The sequence below is a fragment of the Elaeis guineensis genome, chromosome 8 (assembly GCF_000442705.2).
Source record: "Elaeis guineensis isolate ETL-2024a chromosome 8, EG11, whole genome shotgun sequence".
Taxonomy (NCBI): Eukaryota; Viridiplantae; Streptophyta; class Magnoliopsida; order Arecales; family Arecaceae; genus Elaeis; species Elaeis guineensis.
The window spans coordinates 132,351,386-132,364,358 of record NC_026000.2 but is presented as its reverse complement, the minus strand read 5'-3'; positions in this window follow the sequence as shown (position 1 = coordinate 132,364,358).

The window sequence follows — 12,973 nt, the reverse complement described above, 5'->3', positions numbered from 1 at the left end:
TCCTATATTCATATTATAATATCTTACGTGCAAGAAGTCATAATTTTGACGTAAAATATCATAATATGCCACAGCATGTCATAATTTTTTTCAGACCATATTTTAATATCCTCCATACAGAAAGTCATAATTTAACGCAAGATGTCATAATATATCACAGGATGTCATAATTTTTTGGGCCATATTACGACATCCTGCATGTAGAAAGTCATAATATATCACAGGATGTCATAATTCTTTTGAAGAGCAGGGATATTTTCGCTATGTAAAATTTTTAAATAAAAAAGTAAAACTGCAGGTATTAAATATACATTAAAAAATGATGGCTATATGGACCAATCACATAGTGATGTGCTCCACATCGGATTTTTTACACTACCCATAGTGCACGAAGAAGTTAAATAAAAGGTAATACCATACCAGTCCAGATACATAAGCTTGTGATGCTTCGGCTTATGTATTCCATGGCCCACTAAGTGCTTAGGCTGATATCAGCAAGACCATTTCAATTTTTCGGTTGGGGAATTTACTCGAGAAGGAATTGGGGATTTTGAGAAGCTTATGGAAAATCTTGGAGCTGTCATGTTTGAGGTAATGACGGCTAACACCATTACTCCTGAGGGCTTTTCAGATTGATTTGGGCTGATGACACTTATGGGCTTCATAAAAGCCCATAAAAGCCAGCTTGTGTCCAATTACATAAATGAAATTATAATTGAGGACCCTCTAGCCCCATTCCAAAAAACAATAGAACGCGAGGAAATTAAGCTTAGTTGAGCTATTCCATACTACATGATATAGGATTATCATCAAAAAGTTTTGCGAGTCGAAAAAGCCCTTTAGGTAGATGGAAGAAAACAAATGATAAAGGTCTAATGTAATAACGAAGTGTAAACACATAGCATGACAAAACAACTAGCTTTTTTTCTTCATGAAGTTATTGTGATGAACTTGCTCCATTATAATTGTACTATAACAAATCATATTCAAATAAAATGTTGCATAAATACGTTATTCAATTTTTTTTTTCAAACTTGGAATTTTTCTCAAAAAAACTGGGCGGTTATCTTAATAGTAACACTGCAGTGATTAATTAGGAATCAAAACTTTTTAAAATACAGATTTCTATCACAACCAACTGTCATTGCATTGCTAAGGGCTGAGAATATGTTTGTAGGGCTGAATATAGGTTTTGGGCCAATAGGTCTATGCAATCTGCCTGCAGTCAACATTTGTAGCAGAGGTGTTTTCCTACTGTAGAAATACAAGGACAGAGAGCTAAAATAGTGCATCGTTTCTGTGAGCAATATCTAGAAGTGATGATGGCTCTGGTGGACACACTAAATAAATTTTAAAAGTGTAAGGGTTAACTAAGAACTTAATGGCCATGTACTTTAAATGCCGAACTAGATATATATATTTGTATAGTGTTACACAAATTGGTGGCATCTTTTTCCTTAACAAATTGATATGGATTTCTGAGATGCAAGACTCCATGTGTTCTATGATGATGGCCCTTCCTCTAGGTAGCAACAATGATTTAAGAACAAAGAATGATGATTTATGAATTAATAATTGAACTTGGATGGTATTATGCATGTCATTATTGTTAATGGTGCTAATGGATGGCACAAGTAGTTGGATGAGTTGACATTCTTAATATCTTGGATGATAATGTGGGAGAACCCACAATTAGAATCACTTATTTTAAGCGCTTTAATAAGAATAGAAAACCTTCTCCCAAATGAAGGAGAGATACAACCTCTAGGCTACAGCCTAGTTTGTGTTAGATGTGTTCAATTGAAGTTAGAAGCAAGTGACCAATGCCAGCTTAATCCTTCACTCCAAAGCTATCAGTGTTATATTACATGAGTAAATTAAGATATTTGAAGCTGAAACCACTAATTTGCAAGTTAACTTGCCTTCTAGCTTTTTCATTGGTTTTTCAAGCCCAATTAGTATCACCCCAGATGGTAATTTGACATGATGCTACGTTATTCATATGTATATATTTTTTTTTCCTGCAGTAAGCAAGCTTTTTATTTCTTTATAAAGCCACCGAATAATTCCCAATAGCGGGATATTAAAGTATAAGTGCATAACCCTCACTTATAAGATATTATCAATATTTAACTATCTCACTGATAGGGTATCAACTTACCAGTACATAATCTCCCACTAGAAGGATATCAAAGTATCTGTATTTAACCATTCCATTAGGGCAAGATATCATAGTACTGGCATTTAACTGCTCCACTGATAGGATATCGATTTACAAACATTTAACTTTTATTGGTAGGATTTAATGCATTATCAAGCTGCATGTAAAAATCCATCTCAAATCAAAATACTTTTCCAAAGACATGTTTCATAATTCAAATCGAATAACTTCTAAAAAGCATATAATATCAAAATCAATCAGATATAATCTATATAAAATTCAATATATTTGATCATAAATTACTTAATATTTTAAAAAATATATATATTTGATAATTCAAAATACATGCATCAGATTCATAAATTATAAATAATTTAATAAAAAATATTTTAGAATTTACTGATAAATTCAAAAAAAGTGGAGCATTACTTGATATATACTCCTATAAATCCAAATAATTTTTAAAATTTTTCTCAAAATTTTTTATTAATAAATCATATTACATTATCCTACTGCTGTAAATTTTTTTGTCAAGACGACTACACTCCTACACAGAATCAAGTCTAATAATTAGAAAGGATTTGAATAATAAAAAAAGATATAATTAATAGATAGTCGCAACCAACAGTTTAAATCAATCCAATCATGATAAATTCTTTTGATCAAGATCAGATTAGGATACAATTGGTCTCATAGAGATCAAAGATAATCGAATCCAGTGGTATCTGATAAGGACCAAGAAGTAATGAGCGACATCCCAATCAATCTAATCAAAGTAAATTCATCAAATCAAGACTGAACTAATGTACAAACGGTTCAAAAAATATGGATGATTAAATCTAGTAGACTCAATCTTAGCCTAGATGGATGTCAACACCCTATCCAACAATTATGATCAGGATCTTTTACTAAGCTCGATCAAAATAATTAAGAGAACACCTTTATTGAATCAAAACATCCTAGAGAGACCATGGAGAAAGAGAAACAATCTAGAGGGAGAAACTTTTAGTGAGACACTAGAGAAAGAAAGTAGGATTTTTTTAGAGACAGAAAATGGAAAGAAAAAGTATGGAAAGCAAATAAAGAGAGAGAAGGTAGAGAGAAACTATCTCTCCTCTTTTTTATTTTTCATTCTTTTTTTTTTCTTCCTCTTTTCTTTGGTGAAATAAGGGATCTGTCTTCCTTTTCTTTCCCGGGATGCAATAGACTCCACCAACAATGGTGGCTAAGGCTAGAGGATCAACGATCGACGAGCACCGACGGTAGGGTGGGTGGGTAAAGAGAGACAAAACCAAGAATCAAAGAAAATAGGATTTCAGTTTTTGAAGAAAAATTTAGTAATTACCACCAGAAATCCAAGCTTTAGCAACTGAGGAAGATGGGGGAAGGATCTATTAAAAGATCTCGAGCACTTTATCTAGTTTTTCAGTAATTATTAGCCTATGATGGTGGTGGCTTGCAATTGGAAAAACAACCAAATCGTTCACCAAAAATCTTGAATCGGGCATCGATTTCTAATCGGAAGACAGGGGAAGCCCTCTTTCCTTGAAATAGAGCTAGGAGAAGTTCAATTTCTCCTCAACATCAATCTCCGACTCCGATTAGGAGTCTATTGGAGAAGAAGACTCTCTACGAAAGTTTTTTTTTATTTCTTTTTGGCTGTTCTTGGGCTTGATAATCCATGTAGACCAGTCAAGTAGATCGGTCCCAGCTAGCTCCTTACTTAGCTTCAAATAGACTGGGGGTATTACAATTATTTTTCTATCGAGATGATAGGATATCTTTTTCTCTCGATACAAAGTCAATATTGAAATATTGAAATCAAAGGCCCGCAGCATTGATTATGATTCATATTATTGAAAAGTCTAAAAACCAAAAACAATATATCTTCACAATATCTAATCTATACATCACGTTGGTACAAAATTAAATGACTAAAATACATGAGACAATTTTTTACTATTATCCAAGCATTAAAATCTTTGATTTTCAATCTATACATATTTGGAATGTCTAGATTATGATCAATAAGATAGATTTTCAGTTTAAATATTTCATCATATATTTTAATTTACTATTATAGATCATGATAAATTGTATGGATATTTGATTTGGATGATGTTCTTGATTTTATTAGAGTTGAATAGATATCCTTTCCTCCCGTAGAAGAGTATAATCTATCTCATATATGTTTATGTCTTTTGTATCTATTTGCATACGTACGTTACTACATTTTCTAGTCCCAGTTAATGATGCCATGTCGATGAATACTTTTTTCTATTTTTTTTGTTTTTTAGAGGAGAGTGCTGACCAAACCGCGCTAACAGCATCCACAAATACAAAACAAGATACTAGTGGAGCCTACCACGGAAAATATTATAAGATTCTGAGTTCGATCCCCGGGTATCCAAGCGCAATTTCCGCACTACAACATGAATCCCACCATCCAAAATATTCACTTGATGGAACTTTCATGCTTTGTTCCAGCCACGATAAGACAAAGTGCAGTTGTCCAGCCCAAATGCAATCATCCAATGCACTCACAAACGAACATGGAAGTCTAAGTCAACTCTCTCTCTCTCTCTCTCTCTCTCTCTCTCTCTCTCTCTCTCAGGAAGAGAAAGGCGTGTGAATCCGTCAAGATTGGCATGCATGATGGTGGCATAGAATGGCCGGTCGATATGGGATTATTCGGCTCCATATGCCTCAAGAATCTCCTCTCAATTCCTCTAATGTCAACGTAAACTTTCTAAACTAAAGAAAGCAAGAAAAAAAAATATTATGTTCACACATGGTAGCCATTGGACGGAATTGTAAGGATTTGGTGTGTAGTCAGAGTCGTACCCGAGCAAATGTGTCTCTTTCCTTTAAGCAAGCAAGTGGACGAGCGAGCACGGCATCCGCGGATGCTCCGGCCGGAGAAGCAACCCATTTTGACTTGGACCATCCATAGCAGGGTGACAAAAGAGTGCACCATCATTTTTATTGCAGATGGCTCCACTCAACTTATCCTTGACTCTTCCTAACGTGAGCTGCAGTTTATTAAATAATAATAATAATAATAATCTCAAAATCATTTTTTTAGTATCTTTATTTGTATGTATACATCTTCTATACTTTAAAAATGTTAACCAGACATTCCAAGTTAGTTAAGTAATCCAATATAGTAATTCCGTCCAATTTTATTAAACCATTATCGATTGCTAATATGACCTTCATGTGAATTTTAAAACATACAAATATTTTTGAAATGTCTTTGATATCCAAGGTGTAAACAAAGGATGATACGAGCGAAGTCTTCATCATGCCGGCCCTTGTCGAAACCCTCGGCCTTTTCTCGGTGCCCTTTTTCTCTTCATCCACAATATTGCAATCGCTCCACCATCCTTCACTGGTGTGACTTTGCCAGCCTTGCCTCTCCTCTTCTCCATTGGCGCTAGCGATAGATTAAGAAATGGCATAGTAGCTAGCATTCTTGGATGGCAAAGTGGTGGAGCAAAGTTTGTTTCATGTTATGGATCTCAACTCCATGAAATAATATGCTAGTGCTGAAATATGGAAGAATTGGAATCTTTGATTTTAATCACTTTTTATGGATGATACAAGTAGCCAAAATATGAATTCTTGATCAACCAAAACAACTAGGGCCCATTACTCACCACACCAAACAATTTTCCATTAAGCCATGTAAATCCATAAAAAAATCAAAAATACGCATATCCGATGAAATAACTGTTGCTATACATCCAATAATTAATAATTAGTTTAACTAAATAACTAAACAAAATGGATAGATCTAGCTCTTCATCTCAACAAGCTATACCTTCTTGAATTATGATAAGATTTTTCACCCTTGTCCATGGATATCTGTACTTGAACCATGAGCCATCCAAAACTAAATTCCATTGGCTGGTAGGGCTGCATCTTTCCCGTGTTTCACCTCATGGTCCTACTTGAGGAAAGACAAAAACATGCAAGATACCACCTTGCATCATTATCTCTCTTCTCACCTGTGACATCTCCTCACAACGAAGTAAGAGAGGATGTTTGATGAGCATTACCGCGTATCCCATATGTATGTCAATGATATGGAGGGATGAAGCTGACGTGTTTGACTAAACATTCCCACGCGTCTTCATTAAGAAGGAAAAATCCAAGAAGGTTTGTAGGGTCATCAACAGGAAATCCGGTGGCCATGCTGCTTTATAGAGTCTCCACATCAAAATGGGACTCTTCCACTGATGCTGAACGCTCCTATGCCGACTTCCATTTCGCTTCCTTATATTATTGGCCTCTCTCTCTCCCCCTCCTTATCAATCATTTGGAATTCGGACTCTGAAATGAGAATGAGAATTAAAATGAGATTTTCATTTCAGCTATTTGGTTAGGTGTTCCATTCTCATTCGGATTTTATGGAGAATGAGAATATCTCAAGCCCCCAAAATCCAATCTCTATTCTCCTCTAGTATTAAAATCCCATTCTGATTCTAATTCTGATTCCAGTCATACGTCAAATGCATCAAAGGTTATGATTATTCTGATTTCTATTTCAATCTTTTTCGATTTCAATTTCAATTGCAAACCGAATGCGCCCTAATAATTATGTGACACTATAACCCTATGATAATGTATGCCTTCTCCAACCAGACATTTTGATTAAAGGATCTTGTAGGACATTGGTTGGCTCCACATTTTACATAAATCTGTATGAATGCATTGTTAAGCGACATCCATCGCTGTTCACCCGCTGATGCCACGGCTAATATATTGGGAGTGAGTCCAATGGCTTGAAAGTTATGGTCCCTTGCTCACATCCAATGTCATCAAAATCTGTTGCATTTGTTACTTCTAGCATTTTTATCCAGGAGAAAAATTATCTTTTTGGGGACATTTTCCAATTTTCAGCAAAATTAATGACTTCGAATTAAGCTGCTTCGCATTCCAAGGGTTAATGTACTTGAAGCAAATTATGACATAAAGAAATAGCAATTGATCGGTCAATAAACATACATTAGAAGGTTATGTAATTTAGATATATTGCTTATGTATTCAATTTTGCTCATGCAACCAACATTACTTTGGTAGTCAATAATAGATCAACAATGGGCATGCATGGACGACAACATAAGGAAGACAAGAATTACATTTCCTTTTCCAGCTGCTCGAAAAGATCCCTTCATTTCTCTTATTAAATCCCATTTTAGCATTGAATCTTGGCTTATATCTCACTTACCATTATGAGTTAAGATTAATTTTCCAACCTTTTTAGTTTATGTTCTATACCATGAAATTCCCATCCCTATGGTACACTCCTACATTTTAAAGTCACGAGCAACACCGTCACAATCAATTTGAATTATTGTTCAGGCACTTCGTCGAACATTCTTTGGGCATTATTAGAGTCACCATTCCAAGTAAGCCCAGTGGTCATGGTACTTTAGGAGAAAACATCATTGTACATTATCAAACAGGAATTAGTTCTGGGATCTAGCCAATGCCAATGAGGCCATAGAAGTGATCACAAACTTGATGATCGACTCTGGCAATGTGCAGGTTGACCAAAGATGTTTGGCGTAGATGTCAAGAGATTGATCCGCTAAAAATCCAGTCTACTTTAGCTCATTCAGGTTGACACAGTTAACATTCTCCCTGGGTTTGGGAGTTATGAAAGGGAGGATCGATGAGATTGGAAGGATGGATTGTCTCTGCCTAATAGATGAAAAAAAAAAAATTCCATCCACCTTGGCCCACCCTAGAGAAATTATTAAGCAGACTTTGTCTACCATAAATATTGTCGACAAAGCAATGAAAAAAATGCTTCATCAACTGCAACCACCTCAAAATACTATTGTGGAATTTTTTCTTTTATGCAAGCAGGTGCTCACACCGATCTAGCATGAGTACACCTCAAAAGATCTAAAAACAAAATATCCTATAGTGGGCATGAGCAAGTTTGATCCTGACGTTAGATCTAGTCACCGGTGTGCTCAGCCACATAGGAGGCAACCCAATCAACAGCACTATTTGTCTCTCGGAAGATATGTTGAACAGAGACCCTAGTGAAGTCATGAATGCAAGTTTGATTATCCTGAATGAGCGGATACGCTTCCGACTGCATCATATCACTCCAAATCTAACCTATTACGGTAACAGAGTTTCCTTCAATAATGATCCTCTCCATCCGTAGCTCTTGCTAGATACAAACAATATCAGCCCAAGTAGTACGGAACTCAGCACCTGGGACAGAAGGCTCGAATAGATATGATCCTTCCGCTGTTAGCAATCTAGCATCAGGTCCTCAGATGACAAAGCCAACACCACCCTTGTCATCTTTCACACTGCCGTCAAAGTTTATCTTGATATGCCCCCAAGAAGGAGACTCTCAAAAAATAAAGATAACCCTCTGGATCACTGCGAGAGCAGCATGAGGGCTCTAGAAATTGGAAGCATCAAGGTATAGGCTGGCAACGTCGAAACGGCTATACTCATCGGCCAAACAAAAAGCCCTCTCGAACATGCAGTGAGTAGAAACCATTTTAGTATTGAAGACCAGACTACTCCTGAAAAGTCAGATTTAGTGGGTGAGATACACCATCATGTCCCCTTGGGCACAAGTAGATCTCTCAGCACTACTATTCCGACGGATCACATCCAGAAAGTGGCATTTTTTTCATTGGCTTGGACTATAGCATTTATGGTGAACTAAGTCTATCTAATAATTTCTCATAGGCTACACACTTTTATTATTCAACGTAAGACTATGACAATCTTTTCCTCCAATCATCACAATTGGCTCCTCCTTGAAAAAGAAAATTAGGGATGTCAATAGGGTGGATTCGTTACAATTAGTGAAAAAATCGAAACCAAACATGGCATCCATCACCACTCCCCAAAATCGAATGGCTTTTAAAATTAAAAACTATAACCGCCACCCAAGCAAAATCGAAACTGAAATTGAAAAATTAAAAATCATTTAATTTTTTTATTTATTTCAAAATTTTATGTATAAATATCCAAATTAAAGATGTAATCTGTAATTTTCATATAGTTCATGCTGACTCAACTAATAAATATATCTAAAAATAATAACACAACCATCCAATAAATGCTAAATAATTCTAAAATGATGACACCACTATCCAACAAATATAATAATTCTAAAATAGTAATACACCATCCAATAGATACTATAATCCAAGTTTAAAATAATTCTAACTACATTAAAGAAAATAAATCCAACAAACATAATAATCATAAAGAAGAACCAAAGGAAGGAGAAAAGCCACCTCTTTGGCTTTTAAGATCTATCCATTTAATCATTTACCCATCCATGGATTGTGGATGGTCCACATTGAATGGATGGGGGGCTTGAATATGTTCGCTTTTGAGTTTAGTGTTAGGTTCGGTTCCAAATCGGGTTCGAGTCAGAGAATTTACCAAAATCGAAATTGAAATCGAATAGTTTTTGACTTTTAAAATTATCACCGAAACTATTTAATTTTGGTTAAAACCATCCTATTTGGTTTGGGATGGATAAAATATTCTACATCTATCTGCATTCAAATCCCCGGAGGGGACCCATCCTTGGCCTAAGTCCTCCATGACCCTGCTAACAACCAAGGTAGCTTTATTAGTTCATAATGGCTAGCAAGCCCCTAACTGTTCATGAGCCAAGAGACTAGCCGTTAAAGTTGTTATTAGACCAGCCTCTATATAGAACCAAGCCATGATCTAGGCACTCCAGCACAAATCAGAGATCAAAAAACCCTTTCTCCTTGCAAAGCGCCAAATCATTGCTCGATTTTTCTTTTATCCTCATCGGCAATTTCCAACACTTTCATTGCTGTCTTTTCCTCTATTTTATATGCTTTCAAAAGTATTAATTTTGGTCAATTGAAAAAGCTGAATGGATCAAGCCTTCCATGTACTTGTGCTACATCAAGGAGAACCCAAATTGATTGAGAAATCAGTTGTACCTCGGGAGTCTTAGTGCCATCTATCTTGGATGAGAGAGGCAATAATGCTCTTAGAACAGTGCTTAGCAAGCTTCTGATCTAGATTTTACTAGAGTCTACTTCAAATCCGAAATTGCCTTGAAAATTGTCCTAATAAATCATTATGTAGATTTTATACATGATTTTAGTCATCTAGATTATTTTTTGCTTTTGATTTTTGAGATTTACCTCCAATATCTTATCCACCGCAAAATATGAACCTATCCTTGGTTCTTTAGTCCCTACACCAATTATTAACGTTATTTAGGTAATCTATATTTGAACCAAAAGTAAGAAGGTGTTTTGTTTTGCTTATGTAAGTATACAACAACCCAAGATCTTATCTAAAAAGGTTAGCAAGAATATACCATTTAGATTTCTGGGCTCTATATATATACACGTAAGATTTATCTAATGTATATTTGATGTGGAAATATATGTCTGCATGGATCCTCACAGACTCTTTCTATTAAAGCCTTAGCATTCTCACTTGGCTAAGAATTTAAATCTATTCAAATTCATCTTTGAAAAGACCGACCGTGAGGTAATCAAGCACATCTCGATCCACACAGCATACAAGCATAGTGGAAACAAGATCGTTTTGTTGAAGAAAAATAACTAGAATAAACGTAGAACATAAAATAGGAGAGATAATCGAGCAATAAAAATAAGAAAAAAGAAAACATAGTAGATTTACGTGGTTCGGCCTGATTGTTAGCCTACGTCTACGGATAAGACCTCTTCAATATTCTTTTATTAATAATCTACAGCACAATGAAGTATAAAATTAAAGAAGAAAATAAAAGGCTCATACAAACTCTTTTTTACAAGAAAAATAAAAGACTCTTATTTTCTCTCAAAAGAGTCTCATGCCTCTCTAGAAAAATATCTCTTATTTTTCCTCTTCTCTCGGATTTTTTGTGCTCACTGCTCTCAGGCTGCTGTAAACCTCTCCCAAGGCCCTCTCTTTAAATAGTGCTCATAATCAGGAGAAATCTGGTCTAAACCGCATCAGAAATGGACTCCAATTTGCTGTTGAATTGAAATTCTGCTGTCAGATCAACATCACACGGTCCAAAACAATGCAAAAAACGTCTGAATCATGCCCAAAATAATTTGAAAACATCCTTAGCCACTACATCAAAACAGGGTATTAACGATACAAAAAAATCATTGCTAATACTAGATTTTCGTCGGTAATAATTATTAGCGATGAAATAATCGTCGCTGATATTTCATCGTAAATAAAGACATCGCTGATAATTTTTTATAATGAAAAAAAAAATTTCATCGTTAATAATCGATATTATCGATCAAAAATTTTCATCGTTAAAAATTTTTTTTTTTCAAAAACTATTCACGACGAAAAATTTTCATCGTAAAAAAAAAATTTACGATGAATTATTATGTCGCTAATAAAAAAATAATTTAAAAAATTATTTACGATGAAATATTTTTATCGTTATTAATTTAATTAAATTTTTTTATGAAATTTAGATTTATAAAAAATATTAACAATGTAAAAATTTCATTGCAAATACGACAATTGCCTACGAAAATTTTCATCACTACTAAATTAGTAATTATTTACGATGAAACTATTTTTGTAGCTGATAATTTAATATAAAAATTTAATATTTTTAAATTTATTAAAAAAATTATTTACAACCAATTATTTTCATCGCTAATAGGTTTTTTGACGATCAAAATTTCATCAAAAATAATTTCATCGCTAAAAATTTATACATAATTTTTTTTAAAATAATTTATAAATATATATTGTTAATTTATATTTATAATATTTTTTATTTATAATCTATAAAATAAAAATAAAAAATTTATACAATAAATTTATAAATAAATTTTATCATTTTATTATATTAAATTAAAATTATAAAAGATCTGAAATAAAAATAAAAAGTAACATAAACAGGCTGTCAAGTGTCGGCATCTGCAGAAGGGGAATGGACTGGGGAAGGAGAGCACTTGGAAGAGCTCGAACCGATCTGCTGCTGCCTCATCAGCTGCATCAACCGCTCTATCTGCATCATCCGCTCCATCTGCATCATCTGCTCCATCATCTGGGACTGAAGTAGCTGGTACTCATCGACGCAAGCAAGCAACTCATCAGCTCACTACTCAATCCACTGTCAATCCTCAGTAGTCTGCCTCTGCATCTTCGCCAGCCGAGCATCACAGGCAGTATGGATGCAGCCCTGAACGAGCATGAGAATGAGGGAGCACTGATCCCATATCCTAGATCCCTAACATAATAGGATCTTGTACCAAGCATCTGATCACAGATCTTATCATCTGTGGATGTGATCGAGCCCTCAGAGATAGACTGAGATCTAATGCCTATCATACAATTCTAAAAATTAAAGTTATAGCTCTTTTAATTTTGTACTGAAAATCAAACTGCGAATGAAAAAAATAATTGAAAAAACTTACAAAAAGCTCCAAGCTCTCCATCGTCCACTCTCCTGACCGTCGCTGGTGGATCTGCTGATATATATTGATCCTACCAAAAAGCTTGCTACTCTCTGCATCTCTCTACAATTTAAGAATAATTAATTTAATTTTTTTAAATAATTAGAGAGTTATCATTTCTGTACAGTTAGTAGTTAAATTAGTAGGTAACAAACTAAATTAAAGAATAAATGATTCAATCATTAAACTCTAAAAAAAAAAAAATTTGGACGTGTAACCTGATATGTCGGATCCTCGTAATAACAACATACGAGAGCCCAATCATCTATAGTGATGCTGTCATACAGTCACTACCATGCTGCCTCCACCCTATGATCCCGCATCACAT